Here is a 23905-nt window from a genome sequence, read left to right as displayed (position 1 = left end):
ATTATGTGTGGCTAGATATCTATATTTAAAATGGACCTCAAGCTGAGAAAATGGGAGCACTCATTTCTCATAATTAATTTGGCTTTCATATCCAAGTATATTAAACAAAAATGTTAGAGATTAAGAATATTTGTATTTGTTTCCCAGTTTGGCTGCTTGCAATTTAACTATAAAATGTAGTGAAGGCCTTTAAGTAGAATGGATACAGCTGTTTCCATTTGAGATTTGGGGTTACATGATTCCCTAATCTCAAATTACAAACATTATGGTGATGGAATGAGCAGTGTGTGTGTATGTGTGTGTGTGTGTGTGTGAGAGAGAGAGACAGAGAAAGAAATGTATACATACATACATATGTTCATACCTAATATATATGTATATAATATATATATACATACATTTCTAAAACTAGGTGAGATGTGGGTATAAAATTTTAAGGTCCTTGATATTATTGACAAATTGTCTTCCAGAAGATTAGTCCATTTCACATCTCCACTCAGTGTTTTACAAAATATTTCAAATCTGGACAAAATATTTTATCATTTACTAATGTTTATAAATATATATGTGTGTGTGTATACACACAAAATACCACTAATATTTTTAAACAGAATTTAAAATATACTGTTTATGAACTTTTTATCCCCTTTTCATGAATATTTTAATAAGTAATTAAATATTAATTGATGAAACATAATTTTAATGACCAAAAAATATTCTAACATATGGAAACATAATTTATGGATTATTTTAGTTATTTATTATTATAAAAATAAACTATGTAGAATTAGTGTTAGTCATATTTTTATACCAATTTCTAAAACTAGGTGAGGTGTAGATGTAAAATTTTAAGGTCCTTGATATTGACAAATTGTCTTCCAGAAGAATTGTCCATTTCACACTTCCACTCAGCGTTTTATGAAATATTTCAAATCTGGGCAATGAATTTTATTATTTACTCTTAGGTACTTTTCCAAAGAAGGCCAAGAACTAGTCCTCAGCTAACTCAACTGATACTCAAGAAACTCTTTCATAGAAATTTAAATGCTGTGTGTTTCAAGTTCCGTTATCTTGGGGGAGTTCACAAAGGTACTTTGGGCTTTTATTTAGGCCTTATACTTTAAAGTTGATGAGTGAAATAGGGTGACTAAACTATAATAGCCTCCATCTTGAACAATCTGATGGGAATAATCCTGATATGTTACTTTCAAAGTAACAAATAGCAGAGTAAGAGACACAGAGGAATTTTGGTATACGAGGAATATATCAGAGGCAGTCTATTTCAGTCTAGATTGTAGTAGCTTTACTGTCTACATTTGATGCACTCTTTACTTGGAGTAAAGACTTAAGATATTTACTCCAAGCTCATTTAAAAAACAAAAACCCTTCAAGTTTTAGAACCCTTCATAAGTGTGGTTTTAATTAGTTCTGGGAAGTTTAGATGATGTAAAAAATTAGGAAACTCACACTGATGTTCATAATTGACACGTGTATTTGCAACAGAGTTGGATAAATATGTTCTGCTTTATAACTTGGATCAGCTTTCTTTGGGCTGTGCTCCTAGTTTTCTTCACATTTAACTTTATGTAGAGTAGTAGGAGACAGAGCAATTTCTAATCTTTATATTAAAAGATATGGATGAATTTTGATAGTTTTAGTTGGAGTGAGCAAGATGTGGAAAGAATAATGTTACTTAAATACAAGTGTTGTTACTTAAATTTTATGTATTCTTTAAAGAGAAGTTCTTCAGTTCTGAAAGGGAAAAAAATGACATGAAATAAAAGCAGTAGCAAAGCAGTATGAGCAATGGTAGGTTGTGGTGATTAGCTTGTGATACCGAATTTCTTAATTTCCTCTTTATTCCTACCTCTTTCACAGGCTCTATGGATTCCTGTGGGTCTCATCTTAGTGGTATAAACTCAGAAGGAAATTTTAATAGGAATTAGTTTTCAAAATTATTTTGGTATTAAAAATTCTTTGGTGAATTAGGGAAGAATAATTTGGTTTTAGCTGCACGAAAGAAAACAGTAGAATTATAAGATAAAACTCAGGACTTTGAATTATAGAGGTTTTTACAACGTCTAATATCTGGTAATTATTTTCTTTCTGTACACAGATAAAAACTGAGTTTGGATATTTTCCCTGAAGAATACTACTGCTCTTTATACACCATTAAAATAGTGATAATATGTAATTAGGAAATGGAAGAATGTTATGTAATTGGTTAGGTTTATATATTTAAAAAAATGAAAACTTAAAAGAATAAAAATGAGGACAGGGATACAAGTGTTTCTCAATTCAGGGGACAGAGGAAAGACATAAAATATTAATTGTGAGAGATAAATATGTTTAAATATAATATTTATAAATACTATCCATAAAAGTATTCCACAATACATAGATATTTAAAAAATAGTTCATGCATAGTGTAATTTCTTTGGCTGAAGTAATAGCTGAAATGGTGGCTGAATCTTATGTTACTAGCAAAATATCATACTTTTTTTTTTTAATTTTTAAAAATTTTTAAAATGCTATTCTTGTCTGCTTACATTCTTTTTATGTATGTATGTATGTATGTATAGCTGTGTTGGGTCTTCGTTTCTGTGCGAGGGCTTTCTCTAGTTGCGGCGAGCGGGGGCCACTCTTCATCGCGGTGCGCGGGCCTCTCACTATCGCGGCCTCTCGTTGCGGAGCACAGGCTCCAGACGCGCAGGCTCAGTAATTGTGGCTCACGGGCCGAGTTGCTCCGCTGCATGTGGGATCTTCCCAGACCAGGGCTCGAACCCATGTCCCCTGCATTGGCAGGCAGATTCTCAACCACTGCGCCACCAGGGAAGCCCAAATATCATACTTTTAATCAGAGTTAATTACACAAGGCAGGCCTACCATTTCTGAAATCCTTTATCACTTTTGAAAAATTTGCTTTTTAAATTTATATCATTGTGAAACACTAGCTAGATGATTGTTACATTTCATAATGTTCTACCACTTATTAGCTATAATATACCTTTAAAATTTTCTTTTATCCTACTTGAAAAATGAAATTACAATACTATCTAATAGGGTTAGAGTGAGAATTAAATGAATTAATACATTTAAAAACACAACACTAAGATGCTCATTAAATAGTATAAATAACTATGAGGTGTAATATAAACAATTATTGTTTGTATGAGTCAGCTTCTAAAATGGCCTCCAATGAGCCTCACCTCCTGATATTCACTTTCTCATGCAGTCTCCTCCTTCATTGCACATGAGGATTCTGCTGCGTGACTGTTAGCATTCTGCAAAAGTGATAATATGTCCCTTAGGAGATCATGTGTATCAGACCCTGCAGCCTCCGTCTTGATGGTTCTCTCACTCTGTTGGATCTCTCACTCTGGGAGAAGCAATCTGTCATGTGAAAACTTTATGGAATGTTCTGTGTTCAACAGAAGGCCTAGTCCAGGAGCCATCCTGGAACCAAGGCCTGCTAACAGCCACGTGAGTTAGTTAGAAGCAGATTCTCCAGCCCCATTAGGCTGTGAGTTGACTACAGCTCTGGCCGACAACTTGACTGCAATCCTCATGAGAGATTGTTAAGATAATCAGTGTTTGTTGTTTTAAGCTGCTAAATACTGGAATAGTTTATTATGAGGATAAAAGCTAACACTGAATATTCACCTATTGTGTAAGATACATTGCAGTCATTTTTGCTAAGTTATTTCATATGTAATCTTACCTCCCCCGCAGTATACCAATATTTAAGTTATTATATCCACTTTACGGGTAAAGAAATAGAAATACCTGAAATATACATCAAGGTACACAAGCAGTATCTCCTTTGGGCTTCATCTCTGTGGTGTAAGTGCCTGACACTAAGTTTTGATTGCCAAGGCATCCAGTTCAAAAGACTTCCGTCCTGAATAAACGTATTACCAACTGTATGACACAGCTACTAGCAAGACAACCAGATAAAGAACTAGAACACCCACTCCATGAAGTTCCCCTTTCAGAAAGCCCTGGGTGACATAGGTAACCGGCTGCTTGAGTGACCCCATCTCCATCCTCCTGTGTGCTCATTCCTCCTCTTATGCTTCAAATCAGCCAATAATGAGTGACCTAGAGAAGTCCTAAACACCTTGCTCTTAGATCCAAATAAATGTAGAGCCCCAGGTTCATTTTCTCTCTCTCTCTGTCTCTCACTCTCCCTGCCCCCCCCCACACCTTTTCTCCCCCTACTCAACCTCCCCCTTGTGTGGTCTTCAGGCATGCTGTGTACCCTTCAGGATTTGTGGATAATAAATCTTGTTCCTCAAATTTCCCTGATAGTATTTTGCTAAAGTGCACTCTGTGACCATCATAAGAACCACAAGGGCCAGCCCAGCCACAACATTGACCTCGGTAAGGAAATATCTGTGGGCTTTTCTCCCGGTAACATGGGCCCAGGCGAGTACTGCAGGCGTTCCTAGGGCAGAGCATTATCATCAGTGGGCTGGGACGAGCATGCAACTTCCATAGTACAGAGCACACATAACCCCAACATGTTGCTTTTCCCTCCTTAGTAGAGCACTACTTTGTAGAGCCTTTAATAATAGAATTGATGTATGCCTCAGTACTTATTGCCTAGAAGTTGTAAAATGAAGAGGAACTTTGCCTAGAGATGCCTGGAGGAAATTTACATGGATTCCTGGACTTGAGAGAATAATCTCATGTCAAATCAAGTGACAGATTAGCTTTAAAGACAGTTTTTTTGTTGTTAATTTTCTATTCATTTTTGCATTCAGAGAGGTTTGTCAGGTACTGAGGTGGTAGAATTGCATGAAAGATTCCTTTAGGGTTTCAAAGGTTGTAAATAATTTTCTATAATCAGCTTTTAGATTTGATCCTCCTAGGTGATAGTAAGCAGTAAAAATTATGGGCAGTGAGACTCTGTGAATCGTAATTTTTATTAGTAAAAGGAATAACTTGGAGATGTTCTTATATCTTTTTAATGTTATTCGTCTTAATTATTTTCCAGTAAATTCAACAGTCCTTTGTGTTTGTTGAGAGACAAAGGGAAAATAATATATGTTGTCACTGAAAAAAGTGGGAGGAGATAAATAAGTTTAGATGTTTTGCTCCAGTTTTTCCTGTAATGGAAAATCTGTCATGAAGTAGAAAATGAAGGTGGATGAGTTTTAGTTTCTCTGTATAGAAGTTTATATTGTATCTTTCAGAGGAATGGCTATTTCATTACAGTATTTCAAGTAAAAGAAAAATAATTATTGTTCAAAGTCTGTAGAGTACAATTGTGCAACCCACTGGTCCTTGACTTTAGAAGTCAAGTTCTCAGGAGTCAAAAACAATTTGATTGAATATGTACCTATCACTAATCATGTGTGTTTTGTAAGTTGATCATTTTTGAGGATTTTGCATACCAACATATCCGGATATTAAAACAAAACAAAACAAACAAAATAAAACCAAAGCAGAAACAAAACCCCAAAATTTAAAATAACTAATACCTTTTGAGAATTTTCTAACTGCCAGAAACTAGGAAAATTGGCAAACTGGTCAACTTTTCCGTACAAAATACAGTTTTGAAAGTTGCCTCAAATGTGACAGCCTCATCTTGGCAAGGAGAAATTTCATCTGCCTTTCAAATACCTGCATAAGAATTTTCCCAGTATTTCAGCTAGCGTGTAATGACTTTAAAGGCAAGTATACCTGAAATTATTAATCTCCTCCCCCTGCCCCCATTGCCCCCTCCACCACCTCCTCTCTCTCGTCTCTATCTCTCCCCCTGCCCCATAAATAAAAGTTCCTCCCTGTAAAATATATTGAAGGATTACTTATAAAATGTAAAAATAATTTGGGTGGGGTTTAATGAATTTTATAAAATAAACACACCTATGTAAACAGCACTGAGATCAAGACATAGAGCATTACCAGGACTCCTGAAACCCCCAAGTTAATCATTATCCCAAATTCCAATACCGTATATTAGTTTTTAAAGTTTTTGAAATTTTAAAAATAGAATCATATAGGATGTACTCTTTTGTCTTTTTTCCCCTCTCAGTATTAAAATTGTGTATTTGTGGATTTATCTATCCTGTACATTTCTTTTGTTATATGAAAAATGCATTTCCATTTGCGTTATGTACTGCACTTAGGAGCGTAATATCTGCATCACAGAACATGCATGTCTCCAGCTCTTTTAGACACTGACAAGTAGTTTTCCAAATGGGTTGTACCAGTTTATACTCCAACCAGCAAAGTATCAGAATTCTAGTTGCTTTATAATTTTGCCGATACCTAGCTTTGTCTCACTCTTTGCTTTAGATGTTCTGATGGGTGTGAAGTTAACTCATTGTGATTTTAGTGTGTATTTCCTTGCGCTTTACTTGAGTTCTGTTTCATATGTGTATGTGTTACTTGGATATTTTCTGTTGTGAAGTGCCTACTCAAGTTTTTTATATATCTTATACTAGTTTGACAGTATTTTCCTTATTAATTTGTAGGAATTCTTTGCATATTTTGAATGAGTTTTTTTGTCAGGTACATACCCGTATCTACATACACACAATAAAAATACTTAACTCTGTGTTGCCTTTTCACTCTATAACTTTTCTCAGAAAAATTCAAATACATTTTATTATATGACATATCATACTTAGCATCTTAGCAACATCCTATTGTTTTTTTAATTAATTTTTATTGGAGTGTAATTGATTTACAGTTCTGTGTTAGTTTCCGCTGTATAGCAAAGTGAATCAGTTATACATACACATATACCCATTATTTTTTAGATTCTATTCCTATATAGGTCATCACAGAGTATTGAGTAGAGCTCCCTGTGCTATACAGTAGGTTCTTATTAGTTATCTGTTTTATATATAGTAGTGTGTATGTGTCAATCCCAATCTCCCAATTTACCCTCCTGTACCCCCTTTCCCCCTTGGTAACCATAAGTTTGTTTTCTACATCTGTGACTCTATTTCTGTTTTGTAAGTAGGTTCATTTGTACCATTTTTTTAGACTCCACATGAAAGTGATATATGATATTTGTCTTTGTCTGACTTAGTTCACTCAGTATGACACTCTCTAGGTCCATCCATGTCACTGCAAATGGCATTATTTCATTCTTTTTTATGGCTGAGTAATATTTCATTGTATGTGTGTATATAGATAGATAGATAGATAGATATACACCACATCTTCTTTATCCATTCCTGCACTGATGGACATTTAGGTTGCTTCCATGTCCTGGCTATTGTAAACAGTGTTGCAATGAACATTGGGGTGCATGTATCTTTTCAAGTTATGGTTTTCTCCAGATATATGCCCAGGAGTGGGATTGCTGGATCATATGGTAGCTCTACTTTTAGTTTTTTAAGGAACCTCCATACTGTTCTTCATAGTGGCTGTACCAATTTACATTCCCACCAATAGTGTTGGAGGGTTCCATTTTCTCCACATCCTCTCCAGCATTTATTGTTTGTAGATTTTTTGTTGATAGCCATTCTGACCGGTGTGAGGTCATATGTCATTGTAGTTTTGATTTGCATTTCTCTAATAATTAGTGATGTTGAGCATCTTTTCATGTGCCACTTGACCATCTGTATGTATTCTTCAGAGTTATTGATAACATTTGATGAACAGAATACTTTAATTGTATTGTCATCTAATTTATTACATTTTATTTATTTTTAAATATCGTTTGTGTCCTGTTTAAGAAATAAAGTGCTCGTTACTCCAAGGTCATAAAGATATTCTCCTATGTTTTCTTCTAAAAGTCTTATTGTTTTACCTTTCACTTTTAAATCTACAATCTGTCTAGGATTTATATATGTGTGGAATACAGTAAAGGCAAAGATTCTTCTTTTTCTCCCATAAAGATATCCAGTTGGCCACAACTCACTGCACTGAAATGTTACTTTTGACATGAGTTAGGTGACCACATTTATGTGAGTCTATTTCTGGACTATTCTATTCCATAGGTCAATTGGTTTATATTGTGCAAAAACTACATTGAATTAATTAGCATGGATTTATAATAGGTCTTAATATCTCATAGTATAAGTGCTTCAGTTTTGCTAGTTCTCAAGAGTTCATTGCATATTCTTGGCCCTTTGGATTTCCATACACATTTTACAACAAGCATGTTGAATTCATGAACAAACCTTTTAGGATTTTAGTTGGTATTGCAACAAATCTATACATGATTTTTTGAGTCTTCCAGTCCATGAACTTGGATTTCCCTCTATCTATTGTCTTTTAAAAATTTCTGTCAATATATTCCTTGTTTGCAGAGTAGCAGTCTTGCATACCTCTTAGTTGTTTTTTTTTCTTAAGTGTTCCAAGTTTTTTGTTGCTTTTGTAAATGGTATCATTTTTTAAATTTAATTTTCTATTTATTTGAGACAGATACGTTGAAATGCAATTAATATTTGTAAACTAACCTTAAATTTAGTGACTTTAGTAAATTCACCTAGTAATTCTAATAATTTGGCTCTTGGTCCTTTTGTATTTTCTACATGAAAAAAACATGCCATCTGCCAATAATGGAAGTTTTATTTCCTTTTTCCTCTTTTTCCAATCTTTATGCCTTTTATTTCTTTCAACTGTCTCATCTCACTGCTTAGGAACTCGAAAACTGTTAAATACAAGTGGTGATAACAGGCATCATTGGCTCATTCCTGATGGCAATAGAAAATTTTCAATAATTCATCATTAAGATATTTATTGGATCTTTCCAAGATGGTTTTCATTAAGTTATTGAAGTTCCTTTCTATTCCTAATATTTTGAGAATTGTTATCATGAACGGATGTTGAATTCTATCAAATGCATCTAATGTGATGATGGTATTATTTTTCTCACTTATTTTCTATTAATAGGGTAAATTGCATTGATTTTTTTGAATGTTAAATCACTCTTGCTTTCATGGAAAAACCCTACTCATTTGAGGTATATTATCTTTCTTATATATTCCTGGATTTGTTTTGCTAATATTTTGTTTAAGATTTTTGCATTTATTATATTTATGAGAAAACTTAGCTTGCAAATTTTGTTTTTTTATAGCATCCCTTTCAAGTTTTGGTATCAAGATTTTTGTTGATCTAATCAAAGAGTTGGTAAATGTGCTCTCTTTGTATTTTCTGGAAGTGTTAGTGTAAGATTTGTTTAATTTATTCCTAAAATGTTTTGAAGAATTCACCAGTATATTCATCTAAGCCTGGAGTTTTCATCATGGGAATGATTTTAATGCTAGATTCAAATTCTTTAATAGATAAGAAACTATTCATATCTTTAATTTCTTTTACTTTAATTTGGTAATTTGTGTTTTTTATGTAGTTTGTAATTTTATCTAAATTGTTAAATTTATTGGTATGAAACTTTCCATAATTTTAATTTATTAACTTTTTTATATCTGTAAATCCTACAGCAAAATCTTCTTTTGGTGCGTTAAATTGGTAATATGTTGGGGTTTTTTTCTTGTTAAGTCTTTTTAATTTTTCATCTTTATTAGTGTTTTCAAATAATCAATTTTTGGCTTTGTCAAATTTTTTAATTTAATTAAATTAAAAATTTAATTAATTTTTTAATTATGTATTTTTTTCTTATGTTAATTGTTTCTGTACTACCTTTTTGGGGTTGATTTGCTCTTTCCTTACAAAGTTCTTTATATGAAAGCATAAATCATTGTGATTTTTTTTTTCCTTTGTTATTTTCTAACATATGCATTTAAGGCTATACATTTTCCTCTAATCATAATTTTAACTGAATACCTCAAGTGTTAGTATGTTGCATTATCATTGTCATTTAGTTTACAATTTTTCTAATTTCTCCAGTGTAGAAACGTATTATTTAACTTCCAAACAATTGTATATTTTAAGTTAGTTTTTCTTATTGATTTCTAGCATAGTTCCCCTGTAGTCATAGTTTTCTAGCATTGGAAAAATGTCAACCGGCAGGGCCTGGCTGCTGCCTGTCGGGCCCGTTCGGGCTCTTGGTGCAGGATCTCAACGACCTGCTCTCGGACGGCAGTGGCTGCTACAGCCTCCCGAGCCAGCCCTGCAACGAGGTCACCCCCAGGATCTATGTGGGCAATGCGTCTGTGGCTCAAGACATCCCCAGGTTACAGAAACTGGGCATCACCCACATCCTGAATGCGGTTGAGGGCAGGTCCTTCATGCACGTCAATACCAATGCCAACTTCTACAAGGACTCTGGCATCGCATACCTGGGCATCAAGGCCAATGACACACAGGAGTTCCTCAGCGCCTACTTTCAAAAGGTGGCAGACTTCATCAACCAGGCCCTGGCTCAGAACAATGGCCAAGTGCTCGTCCACTGCCGTGAGGGTTACAGCCGCTCCTCAACTCTCGTCATGGCACATCTTATGATGAGTCAGAAGATGGATGTCAAGTCTGCCCTGAGCACCATTAGGCAGAACCGTGAGGTCGGCCCCAAGGATGGTTTCCTGGCCCAGCTCTGCCAGCTCAACGACAGACTAGTCAAGGAGGGGAAAATGAAACTCTAGGGCGCCCTCACTGCCTCTTCTCTAGAGGTCAGATGGGGGGGTGGGGGCGGCCCTGGTTGTGGTGTCCCAAGCTGCCATGTTTAGGAAACACAGTGTACCCTGCTCCCAGCATCACCAGGCACTTGCCCACAAGTCTGTCCCAACCCAGCCCTGGGCCACTTTCCCCCTGGGGAGCATATAAAGAAGCTTGCTGAGGAGGGCATTCCTGCTCCCTGGTGCCTGCAATTTATGATGTCCTCACCCTGAGGAGGGGGAGCAGAGGGGGGGAAGGCCTGTGACGGGCGTGCTTCTTCTGGATGACCCAGGGCAAGAGGTCTGTGGAAGTGTAAGTCCTGAGACACTCACAGGGGCCCCTCCTGACCTCCCCACCGCCCACCCCTGAGCCCTCTCCTGAGTGGGGACCCCGACCCTGTAAAGGAACTATGCAAATGCGGGTCCCTAACCCCCGAACAGTGCCTGTCTCCCCTGTCTCCTCACAGCCGTCCACACCCTGCTCCTAGACAGAGGCACGTCATGAGGTCTGAAGTTGGCTCAGGGTCAGTTGTCCTTGGGTGGAAATCCCCATGAAGAGACTGCATTTTAATGATTTCCTTAGGATTAAAGCTACTGAAACAAAGAGACCCTTGAGTGGGCAAATACATGCCCCTGGAGGACTCTCCTAAATCAGTCGCTTGAAAAATGTGACTCCTTGGAAGGCTTGAGTTCAGAATCCGCGGCTTTGGGGTACCCGGCTCTCAGGCGTCACTTGGTCGGTTAGAAGAGCAATGCCTTGGGCAGGGTTTTATTTTTCTTTTTTAGAAAACAGGGTGTTGAAATCCAGCCTATTTTAAAACCCCACCATTTGGAGAATTACAAGGGTTTTGTCCTGAATTATAGTGCTGGCGAGCCCAAGCCACTCGTGCTCACTGCTTTTTGTCTCGGTGCTATTCCAAGAACAGGAGGAGGAAGCTGGCCAATTATAGCGCGGGTGCGCACGTGTGTGTGTGTGTGTGTGTGTGTGTGTATGTGTGTGTGTGTGTGTGTGTGAGAGAGAGAGAGAGAGAGAGAGAGAGAGCAACACAGCCAGTGGCTGGACAAGCAGGGGGATGTACAGGCCCAAGCTCACATCCTGCCCACTCACAGGTAGTTCTTACAGCTCTCTGCTGCCAGAAAAGGTCCTGGAGCCTTGGCAGCAAAAATGACTCAGCCAGGCAGAAAGGAAACATGGCGTAACGTCCAAATGGAACCTTTACTGGTGCTAGAGCAAACAAAAAGGGGCAAGCGGTGCAGTGCTGTCATCTTCAGGTTCCCTAATGGCAGAGAGGTGGTCCTCAGCTCTGCCCCAGTGCTTAGCACATAGATGTCTGATAAAAGTTTGTGGAATTAAACTTTTCTTTTTTTTGAGCACCAAATATATGCAGGGTGTTGTTCTGGTGGGTGTATCAAGCTCCCAGAAGCATGACTTGGTGGTAGGATCACTTGCAAGGATTTGCAAAGGAGTCTTACCTGAAAGGAAATATCAGGGACTTTTGTTGAATATTTAAAATTCAGTTTTAAGTTTCAATTCCGGCAGCGTTATTACTGTATGGAGGTGGGGAATGTGCCTTTTCCAGAGTTGACCAGAAACTTCCAGCTAGGTTGAGGAGAAGCAGGTGTGCCTCTGGCTTCACACCCAGGTGTAATGGTCTCTATCTTGGCAGAAGTAGAAGCAGCACCTCTGCAGCCTGGATGTCCCCTTTGCTTTGTGACCTCAGCAGCCCTGAACAAACTAGAATCTGTCTTCTTTTTCAGACACGAAGCTGCCCCAATAGACCCACCTAAGTGAAATGGCCATCCTCTCCACCATGTCCCTCACAGTGCTCAGATAACTCTTCCGCTTAATCTATCTTGATCCTCACAATAACCCTATTAACTTGGTAGGGCTTATTCATGTATTGCTACCTTTAAGAAAAGGAACTGGGGTTCAGAGTGAGTAGGGGTGTGGTGCTCAGGGCTTCCCAGCTCGAAGGCAGAACTGAGGCGAGATTTCAGGTTGGCTGCTCTCTGAAGCTGAATTCTTTCTCTCATACTACACTCCTCCTCAAGAAATGAGCCCCCGGGCATGTCCATGACCCAGCCCGTGTGCACAAGATCCAGTTAGCTTTGTGGCCAGAGGACAACTGTTCAAGCTGTGGTGTCAAGGCGGGGCTCTGCTCCAGGACAAGGAAATAAAAAGCGTGGGTCCCCAACTGGGTTAGAATGTGTGGCTCTTCTTCTAGGAAACATGTAGCATCCCTAAGTCAGAGCTTTCTGCTCCATTTCCGGAAGAGGCCCAGGAGCTGGGGCTGGCTCCCCCTCCCACGCCCAGGCAGTGGTCCCTGCCCAGGACAGCCACAGCTACTTAGACCGGCTGACCAAGATCTCTTGAAGGGCTCTTTGTTAGGGGTATGTCGGAGAAAAGGCCATGGGGAGAATTAGTGCCTTCACTTTGGAGCTATTTTTTTGCTGATAACTTGGGTTTTCTTGATAGTCTTTAGTCCCAGAAACCCCATATTTACTTCACGAGATGTAGCTCCTCAAAATCAAATTCTATTGTTTAAGAGCCAACACATGCCCAGCTGTGAGTGGAAAGCTGTTTCTGGATAGCTTTCTACCCCTGGGAAGTGATGGAATAGGAACTCAGGGTGCCTCTACCCACTCCTCTGATCCGATCTCTTTCTTTGACTAGCAAACCCCCATCTAGGCCAGATGAAAGCACCAAACGGTTTTCTTCTAAATTCTAAAGCAGTAGACCTTCCGCAGGCTGGTCTGTTTCCCTGCCACTCTGAGTTAGCTGGAGAGCAGAAATCACAATCTCTCAAGCAACCTGAAGACCGCTAAGGTCCCTTTTGGATCTGACACCATAGGGTTCTTTAAGAATCCCCATTGACATTGACCGCCACCTGGAAGTTATAGGGTGTGTAACAATATGATGACCAGCAGGTGGCAATGTGTTCCACCCGTGGTGATGGATGCTTGGAAAAGGAATGTTGGTGCCTCTTGTGTCACAAGTTAATGATAAGATGCTAATCTTTTAATCGAAATAAGCACTGATCTTAAAATGTGAAGATATTAGCTTTTCTTCAGGAAATTTTCTGTCATAGAAACTGCACAAAAATCACTGAAGAGCCAACAAACTTGGTCCTTCCAAGTCAAGATTTTATCCTGATTGGAAAGAGAGGCCATCTCCGGTTGGGAGAGCAGACTGGTTGGAAGCTTTACTTACCTCCTGCCAGCTTTTAGGGTAATTTGATTGTGAAAGTATGAATTTTCTGGACAGAAAAGGGGAGGGTATTAAATTGGTTTAAAAAAAGGAAGTTTAATGTCTGTTATGTCACAAATCAGTGTTAAAACACTAAAACTGTAACCAAAATAAATGTCTTACATTACAAAAAAAAAAAAAAAAAAGAAAAGAAAAATGTCAACCTCTGAAAAATGTTGAAGTTTATATACAATATAGTCAATTTTATGTGCTTTAAAGAATGTGAATTCTGATGTGTTGGATGTTTCCTTTCTGTATATTTTTGTATTTTTTTTGTATCTTTGTTCTGTAACCTATTGAGAGAAATGTTTTTATGCCTATGATTATAGATTTATTTCTCCTTTTAGTTCTGTTGTTATTTGCTTTAGCCATTTTAAAACTCTGTTAATGAGTGCATACAGATTTAGAATTATAATATATTCCTTGTAGGTGGAACCTGTATATATTGAAATGTCCTTTTTATTTTATATAGTGCTTTTTGCCCTTAAGTTTTTCTGTCATATATTAATGTAACTATATCTTCATTCTTTTGGTTAGTGTTCTACAGTGTAATTTTTCTCCTTTTCCTTTTCCTTTCAAATCTGGGTATCTATACTTTAAGTTAAGGCATGTTTCTTGTAAGCATTATATTGTTGAGGTTTGTTTAATGTCATCTGGAAAACTTAGTTCTTTGATACATTTAGTCCTTTTATAATTTATGTATTTTAGTCTATGTGTTTGGGTAAATCTTGTATTCTATTTGTTTTATCTGTTTCATTTCTCTTTTTATCTCCTTTCTTATCTTCTTTGGATAGTCTCGTTAAAATCTATCATTTGAATTCTTAATTTTGCACTTCCAGGTTTCCACTGGCTTTAAAAAAATTCTCTGAAAATTTTAATCATTTAACATGTTTTTCTATATTTTTTAATTTCCTTGAGTATACTAATCATAGTTATTTTAAAATCATATTCAGCTAATTCTAATACCTCATTTATCTGCAACTCAGTTTCTATTATTTTTTTTCCTCTTCATTTTTGGTCATGCAATTGTGTTTTATACCTTTCTGGTAATTTGGATTGCATATATGAACAAAAAGTTACAAATGCTCCAGATAATATTATCTTCCTCTGCAGAAGTTTATTCTTCCCTCTGCAGGAAAGATATAGTGTGGCAGTTATCACTTTAGCCTGTTGATGTGAAACAAAACATTTGCCAGATATTTCTTCAGCAAAGATGGCTTTATTCAGGATTAGCAGAGAATTGCATTTCAGGGTCTGCCACCCTAGCGAGCCATGTACGAGTCCCCCAATGGCAAGGGAAGGAGAACAGTTTTATAGAGAGGAAAAGGAAGTTGGGTGGCTATAGTAAAGAATGCGTCCACGGTTTTTCATTGGCTAAGTCCATACCAAGGAGTCTCTTTTTCCTCTTGGGCTCTGCTATCCTTGCAGGGCATGAGAGCTCCCCCTGCTGGTCTCCCGACTCTGTGTGGGATTTTTGTTTATTAATTTTTTCCAAGTCAAAGAACTGTGCTGGCTCAAAGTTGAGTTTCAGCCTGCAAAGAGTTATCTACTTCTGGTTTATCTCTGGTCTTTCTTGGTTTCTACTCAGGGCCAAATGTATTTTGTGGGGTGCTACACTCTGGATTGTCCTTAATTCTAAATTTTGTTTCAGGAGACTTCAGAAAAACTCTGCTTTCAGAGGTTTTATATTGCTTACATTTCTTCCTTTGTGCCCTGTGAATCTCTGTAATCAGTAATTGCCTTGAGGGGAAAGCTGGCCATGTCTTAGAGATCCTCCAAGTCTCTACCAACCATCTGGAATGCTGAAAGACTGCTAGTTTCTCTCTCTCCTAGCAGCAGCCTTTTCCTGGGATTTTGGTACTGGAATCTTAGCTTCTTGTTCATGCTCAAAATTGGCAAATATCCTCACAGTAAAAATCAGCTTTGAGCTTTTAAATTTTTCTTTCCCCTGTATAGAATCTTAGCTTTGTGGTTTTCATTGCTCCCTCAGCTCTCTGCTGTCTTTAAAATATGAATCTGTATCTCGTCAGACTTTTTTAGTTGTTCTGTGAAATGGCCACTAGCTATTCCACTCAAAGTTGGAAATAAATATTTCCAAACAGAAATTTGAAATCTACAAAGATGTTCTTCAGCGATGGAATGATTAAGTAAAGTATGGTTCCTCCATATTCTGGAAGATAATGCATTAGGTTAAAAGATGAGATAAATCTGTTTGTACTAACATGTAATAATCTTTAAAAATACATTGAGAAGTGAAAAAAGCAGTATGAAAAATAATGTGTAAAATGTGTAATTATGATTTAGAAATATAAAATAATACCCTATATTCCTAAAAGTATTTAAGTACATGTAGAAAGCAATTATAATAAGATTTATAAAAATACACAATAGGCTAATAGCTGTGCTTTCTTCTTTCCTGGATAGGGGACTTGAGATTTACCAATAATGTTTCCATTTTTAAATCAAATATAATTGAGAGATTACTGTGGAACTAAAAAATTTAGGAGGAAAAGAAAACATTCCCTAAAATGATAAGATATAGTCAGTGCACATCTATTTACATGGCCAAGTTCTTTATTTATAGTTGTCTCCACACTTTCCTTGAAAGAGTTAACATGATAGGAATTTCCAGATATGACAAAGGTTGAAGTTTTCCAAAGCATTTTAGAAGAATGTACACAAAGAACTAGGATAGAGAAAGTGAGATGGGATCTTAATTTCAAATTCTATGTATGATCTATGACTTCCCTAGATAGACCATGTTTTAGAAATCAGAAGTGTTTGCGTGTGTGTGTGTTTATATACATACACATGTATATCTCTACTGCAAAGAAAAAGACATAAACAGAGGGATTGAGAAAGAAAAAGACCAAAAAAATCAAAACATAAAATACCTAATTAGAGAGAAAAACATTGTAAAAGATACAATTTAGACTTATAACACACAAATCATCTTCCTAAACAAAGTGCAGGGTATAGTAAACAGACCCAGTACAAAGCTAAATTTATAACTTTCTTTAGTAAAAGCCACAGAGACACAACTGACAATACACTGCTATTCTTCACAGTGAAAGAACAGATTTTTGTTATTTAGTATAGCTGCTGCAAAAATAGAACTCATATTATTTTTACAAATACAGAAACTAAAAATGGATTATTTTTTAATTTCATGTTAAGATTATATATGAAGTTCAATATTAAACACATTTCATGTACATGATATTGGGTTGGCCAAAAAGTTCATTTGGGTTTATGGAAAAACCTGAACGAAATTTTTGGCCAACCCAATACTTTTTAAAAGTTGAAATGAATTTTGAGACACTCTGATTTCAATGTCATTTCTGAAAAGTCTTTGAAATTGACACTAAAATATTAATAAAATTGTCATTTCCTTTTAGAAATTGCTATATTTGCCATGTAAAAATCTTGGTTTCCAGGTGGGAGAGCTTGGACTAATACCAGTTTTTTGGCTGGTATTGTTCCACCAGTCACTGAAAATCCTTACAATCTCAAATAAATATAAGTGTATCATCAGACCTCCTTTCCTTAAGACAGTCCCTTAAGGCAACAAACCTGTGAGTGAAACATGTTTTAAAAGCATTATTTTTAGCTTTACATTTTAATCTGACCCAAGGGGCATGTTGACATGACCGATTAAATGTCATTTCTGTTCTTCGTCTGTGCCAGTTCATTTTTGCTAAGATATTTCTTTAAGTAGAAACTTCCGACGAGATTGTCATTTTGAGGTTGTGGAATTTAGAAATTCTCTGTAACAACATAATAAGTTGTCAGCTTGTCAAAAATTTATTTTATCTTTCATATGCTTTTGAAACAGTTTGAGATAAAGCTTTTTCTGGCTCTGATGACTTTCTGATTTATTAGAATCAGCATTGCACATCTTTTGCTCATAACCATGTGACTTTATACAGGGACACTTTTTTCCATGAAGCTTAAAAAGTCAGTTCTGAGGAACTGCACCTTATTTTTCACCATGACAACTCTGAGATTGTGGGATTTACTCTCTGTATACAAATGAAAATTTTACTTTAGTCATTCATCCCCACATGGCAGAAATAAAAACATTTTCAGAGTGATGATGATTGCTGCTACTACTGCTAAATTTGTGGTAGAACAAATCGAAGCGCCATTAGGTCAATGGCATGCAACAACTGTGGTGTCTTGTATGAGTGCGCAGGTGACATTTTTATGTGTCTTTATGTAGGAAGTAATAGAAATACCCCCGAGTTATAATCCCTTTAACCTACAGTAAATGTTCTCTATGCTGGTGCTATAAAAAATGTTTAAGATTTGAGACCATTTACTATTTATAATCGTTATTAGACAATTGGTTGGAGCAGAAAATGGGGCTCCCTTTCCTGGCATCACAAGGCTATCTAAGTTCCCCATAGCCTCCTTTCTATAGAGGACAAGGGAGGAAATGACAGTCTAAACCATTTAGACTTTATTCAAAAGAGCTCGAAAGAAATGGTTTTAATTGGAGAGGACTGCAATAACTTTGGTTCAAACAAACTTCAATTCTACCCACACTTCCCAGCTTGAGGAAGATTAGATGACTTATAGAAAATAAGGGGCTGCATTGTTCCATTTTTCATGTACATCTCAGTAAACATATATTCTTTTGTCTTGTTAATGCATCACAGAACCTACAAACCTTTTGATTACAAAGAAAGTTAGTTTCCCCACAAGGCGTGGAAAAGCAGTTTTGTGGGTTTCCTGCATATGTTTACACAGCATTGGATTCAGACACACTGTCCTGATATCCCAAGTCGTGGAGTACCAGGCCTTCTTAAGATTATAGGACACTTAGGGTTATACTGCCTGTCTATGGCCAAAACTTCCATTTGCCGAGTTCTTTGGACATTCACCCTTCTGCTAGTCAATTCAGACACTTGTCTTCCATTTGTATACTTTTTGGCTATCTTGAGGGGACTAAATTATTATATTGTTACTGATATTCTTTTTTCTCCACCTTCCCTTTCCTTCCTTCCTTCCTTATTCCCTTCCTTCTTTTTTACAAACAACTGAGTGTTGTCACTGCTTCTGTCTTTCCACTGAAGAAGACTATATATATGCCTGGAATTTCCCAAGGGATACAAACTTGCCTGAGAATATTTTAATCAAGACAAAAGCACAAAAATATCAGAACATTCAATTTTCTAAGAATATTCAAGGTTAGTAAAACAGTGATCTTATAAAATCAAGTTTTTGAAATTTTTCAGACATAAGATGTTGGAAAAAATTGTGAAAGCTGGTGAAATTTCAAATTCTATAGAACTGAATTACATCTTCAAGTTATTTATTTTGAACTAATATTATTCAAATTAAGACGATTGTACATTTCCTAGTAATGCTATTTTACTTATAGATTTCAATGAGTAGGTCTTCATACCACCAAAATTAATCTCAGAGTAATCTGAGAAAAATGAACAGGTCTTATACCAGGCCCAAGAATAATAAGGGTATTTTTAAGCAACCCAGAAGACCATCTGGGACAAATGGAATGTGAGCTTCTATTTCTGGGTATTTTGTCAAAGGAATTAGGCTGAATGTAGCAATAACCAGTTTCTCTTATCTTTGCTTAGAATTGATACAAAGCAACCTTTTAATGAAGGATAATAACAAAGCTAGTTTTTATTTATTCTTCCAAATTTCTTTTATCTGTTAAGAAATAATAATTTAGTAACTTTGGTTTAAATTCTTATGAACAACTAGACATACCTTAAAAAATAAAGTCAAAAGAATTTACAAAATTTACCTAAAGATTAAAATCAGTGATTAATTATGTTGTTAGAGTGCATTTAAGGGGATGTGTGACTCTTGTTGAGCATTTGTTTGTTTCAGACATATAAGGAGGTCCAGTGTTTGCTGGATTTTCCTGTAAACTACAGTATCTCTTATTCTTTTATTCCTCATAGCACTCAAGCAGTTACATAGCCATAGTTATACAGAGGAGGTTTTGAAATATACTGATTACCAGCCTACATTTTCAGACCAATTAAATCAGAATATGATGAGTAGTACCCAGGCAGGGATCATTTTTCAAAGCTTTCTAGAGCCTTTATCAACAATTTAAATTTCATAATTGTTACACTGAATCTTACTTCAGTTATAATTAGAAAATTCTGATGGCTAAACATAAATCATTATCCAGAAAATTCTCACCACTGATTCCTCCATCTGTATTGGCATATGGTCTAAAATATAATAAAATATATTCTGCTGGGAACTGCAGTGTAAAATTATGTATTAGGTGTTGTTCATTTTCATAAGCTTCTAAAGCTTGTGATACTACGTTTGGCCTCTCATTTTATTTATGAATTTCACAAGATTATGTGAAATGTCTGAGCCCACTGTTTGTGATCAAGATAATTTTATTCAGTAAACAAAGTAGTTTGAACCAAGAAAATTCTGTTAAATATGAAAATATTTAATTTTCCTATAAATCTGTAAAGTTTATCACATGCAATTTAAAAAAACCCAATATGTAATACAATTGCATGCATATCTACTATGATATATAGGAAGAATCAAAATTTCTTAAAATGGATTATAATCTGTTAGTAGATTAATACACATTGCTTTTTTTAAATACACATTTCTTGGTATAAGAAACTTAAAATCATTGTTAAGATATTCACATTTGATATGCAACTTAATGGATGATATAGCATTGTGATAAAGGTATACAATTTTGCTGTTATGATTTTTAGAAAAGAAATATAAATCAATTATAGTGAGCACACAGGAATTTACTATATGAAGATAGGAGTGCTAAATTTTCAGGGTCCAGGACTTGTTTAGAGTAACTTCATACCTAAATTTACCTCTAAGTTGAAATAATCAGAAGTGTAAAAGCATTTTGTCTTTTGCTTATTCTCAAAATAAAAAATTGATCATCAGTTTACTTCAAAGTTTTATGCACTGTTTACCTGATAGCCCTTCATTTTCTCACGTTATCCTATTGCATTTATAGAGTTAGATTTTTATTAAATATGGTTCCTAGCAGATTTTGTTCCATCATTCCTAGACTGGTTACCTTCAAGGCAATGTAATATTCTTTCCATGTGTGGTATATTTTAAATCATTTAAATTATATTCTATATTTCAGACAAAAGTCTGAACTAGAAGACTAGAATGGTCAGATCTTGGTTGATTTCATCTTAATAACTGAGCATTGTCAAAATTAGACAGATTCCTAACAGAATATTAGGTGTAAAATGACCTTAGACAATGCTTTGTCCTAGCCACTGCCTTATAAATGAGAAAATGCAGACCCAATGTGATTAAATCACCTCCTCAATCTTATTTCAACTTTCTAAACTCCATCCATTAATAAATTCAAGCATTTGATACATACTTGTCAAAGGAACTTGATGAATTTGTTCGATAATAAATATGATAGATAAAGGTAGTTAAAAGCTGAATACAAAATACTCTGCTTACTAAATAATTTGACATTGGTTAAATCTGATTTTTGTTTTACACCAGTGAATAATCTTTGCATACTTGAACAGCTAAAATTACTGAAAAAATTAATTGGCAAAGGAAGTGCTCAAATTATAGTAAAAGTTGGACAGAGCCAAAATAAGTCCAGTTTAGACTGTTTTGAATGGGGTGGGGGAGAGGCTTATCTAAAGCATTATTTGAGGCTTATCTAAATCAAATAAGTACTGTTTTACAGACAATTTTTTAGAGTAGTTTTAAGTTTGCAACAAAACTGAGAGGAAGGTACAGATTTCCCATATACCCTCTTACCCCACACATATGTAGTCACCCCCATTATCAATATCACTTACCTGATCTTACTAAGGGTGAATCTACATTATCACATTATAATCATCCAAAGTTAAGAGTTTACTTTAGGGTTTACTCTTGGTATTGTATATTCTATGGGCTTGGGACAAATGTTTAATGACATATATCCGTTATGGTATTACACAGAGCAATTTCAGATCCTCTTTAGGGCAGTGAGACTGTGCTCTGCCAATTAATCTATCTACCACCCTGCTCCCCAGTAACCCCTCGTCTTTTTATTGTATCCATAGTTTTGCCTTTTCCAGAATATCATATATTTTGAATCCTACAGAAGATAGCCTTTTCAGACTGGCTTCTTTCACTTAGTAATATGCATTTATGATTTCTCCACATCCTTTCATGACTTGACAGCTCATTTCTTTTTTGCACTGGGTAGTACTCCATTGTCTGAATGTACTGTGGTTTATTTATCCATTCACCTAGTGAAGGACACCTTGGTTGCTTCCAAGTTCTGTCCATTGTGAATAAAGCTGCTGTTAACATTATATGCAGGTTTTGGTGTGGATAGAAAATTTCAACTCCTTTGGATAAATGCCAAAGGGTATGTTTGCTGGATCGTATAGTAAGAGTATGTCTAGCTTTATAAGAAGTGTCAACTTGCCTTCCAAAGTGGCTGGCCCATTTTGCATTCCCACCAGCAATGGATGAGAATTCCTGTTGTTCCACAACTTCATCAGCATCTGGTGTTGTCAGTGTCCTAGATTTGACCATTCTAATGGGTGTGTGGAGGTATCCTATTATTTTTTAATTTGCATTTGCCTGATGATATATGATGTGAAACATCTTTTCCTATGCTTATTTGCCATCTGTATATATTCTTTGATGAGGTCTCTGTTAAGATCTTTTGCCCAGTTTTTAATTGGGTTGTTTGTTTTCCTATTGTTGAGTTTTAAGAATTCTTTGTATTTTTGGATAACAGTTCTTTATCACATGTGCCTTATGCAAATATTTTCTTCTGTATCTTGTCTTCTCAGTCTCTTAAAATTGTCTTTCATAAAGCAGAAACATTTAATCTTAATGAAGTCCAGCTTACCAGTTATTTATTTCAAGGATAATATCTTTGGTGTTGTATTTAAAGAGGCATCATCATGCCCAAGATCATCTAAGTTTTCTCCTGTGTTATCTTCTAGGAGTTTTATAGTTTGGGATTTTACATTTAAGTCTGTGATCCATTTTGAGTTAATTTTTGTGAAAGGTGTAAGGTAGTGTCTACATTCAAGTTTTTGCATGTGGATTCCCAGATTTTTTTTAGCAGTATTTGGTGAAGAGACTATCTTTGCTCCATTGTATTGCCTTTTCTCCTGTCAAAGATAAATTGACTATATACATGGGGCCTATTTATGGACTCTTTGTTCTATTTCAGTGATCTATTTGCTTATTCTTTCATTAAACACATTGTCTCAATTGTTGTAGCTTTATAGTAAGTCTTGAAGTAGGATAGTGTCAGTCTTCCAACTTTGTTCTTAATATTGTGTTGGCTATCCTGAGTCTTTCACCTCTCCATATAAACTTTAGAAGCATTTTATTGAAAGCCATAAAATAATTGGGACTTTTATTGAGATTACATTGAATTTATAGGTCAAGTTGGGAAGAACAGACATCTTGACAGTATAGTTTTACTATCCATTAACATGGAATATATCTCCATTTATTTAATTCTTTGTTGCTGTTGATCAGAATTTTTTAGTTTTCCTCATGTAGATCTTGTACATGTTTTGTTAGATTTATATCTAAGTCTTTCATTTTTGGGGGTGCTAATGTAAGTGGAATTACATTTTTAAATTCAAAATCTACTTGTTCATTGTTACATAGAAAATCAACTAACTTTTATATATTAACCTTGTATCCTGCAACCTGCTATAATCACTTATTAGTTTCAGGAGTTGTTTTGTTGATTCTGTCATATTTTCTACATAAACAATCTTGTCATCTGCAAATAAAGATACTTTTATGTCTTTCTCTCTAATCTGTATATCTTTATTTCCTTTTCTTGCCTGTTGTATTAGTAACGACTTCCAGTATGATACTGAAAAGGAGTGATGAGAGGGAACATCTGTGCCTTCTGCCTCATCTTCATAGGAAAATTGAGTTTCTCACCAGTAAGTATGGTGTTAGCTATAGGGTTTTTGTAGACAGTCTTTGTCAAGTTGAGGACTTGATTCCTAGTTTACTGAGAGGTTTTATCATGAAAGCATGCTAGTTTTTGTCCCATATTTTTTCTGCATCTATTGATATCATGTAATTTTTCTGTTTATGTGATGGATTACATTAATTGATTTTTGAATGTTGAATCTGCTTTGCATAA

The 23905-nt window shown here is 35.7% G+C and overlaps 1 pseudogene across 1 annotated transcript in view; it reads left to right on the top strand.

Moving 5' to 3' along the window:
- The window catches only part of LOC309657707 (dual specificity protein phosphatase 3 pseudogene), a 51058-nt pseudogene extending 28603 nt beyond the window's left edge, over positions 1–22455 (top strand). The window contains exon 3 of the transcript in view: positions 9888–22455. The product of the transcript in view is annotated as a dual specificity protein phosphatase 3 pseudogene (transcript). The remainder of the gene's footprint in view (positions 1–9887) is intronic.
- The last annotated feature ends 1450 nt before the right edge of the window (positions 22456–23905 follow it).

This window comes from Balaenoptera physalus (genome assembly GCF_965194825.1).
Source record: "Balaenoptera physalus genome assembly, chromosome: 3".
NCBI lineage: Eukaryota > Metazoa > Chordata > Mammalia > Artiodactyla > Balaenopteridae > Balaenoptera > Balaenoptera physalus.
Note: the sequence above shows the minus strand (reverse complement) of the source record. Positions and strands in the feature narration are given on the sequence as shown.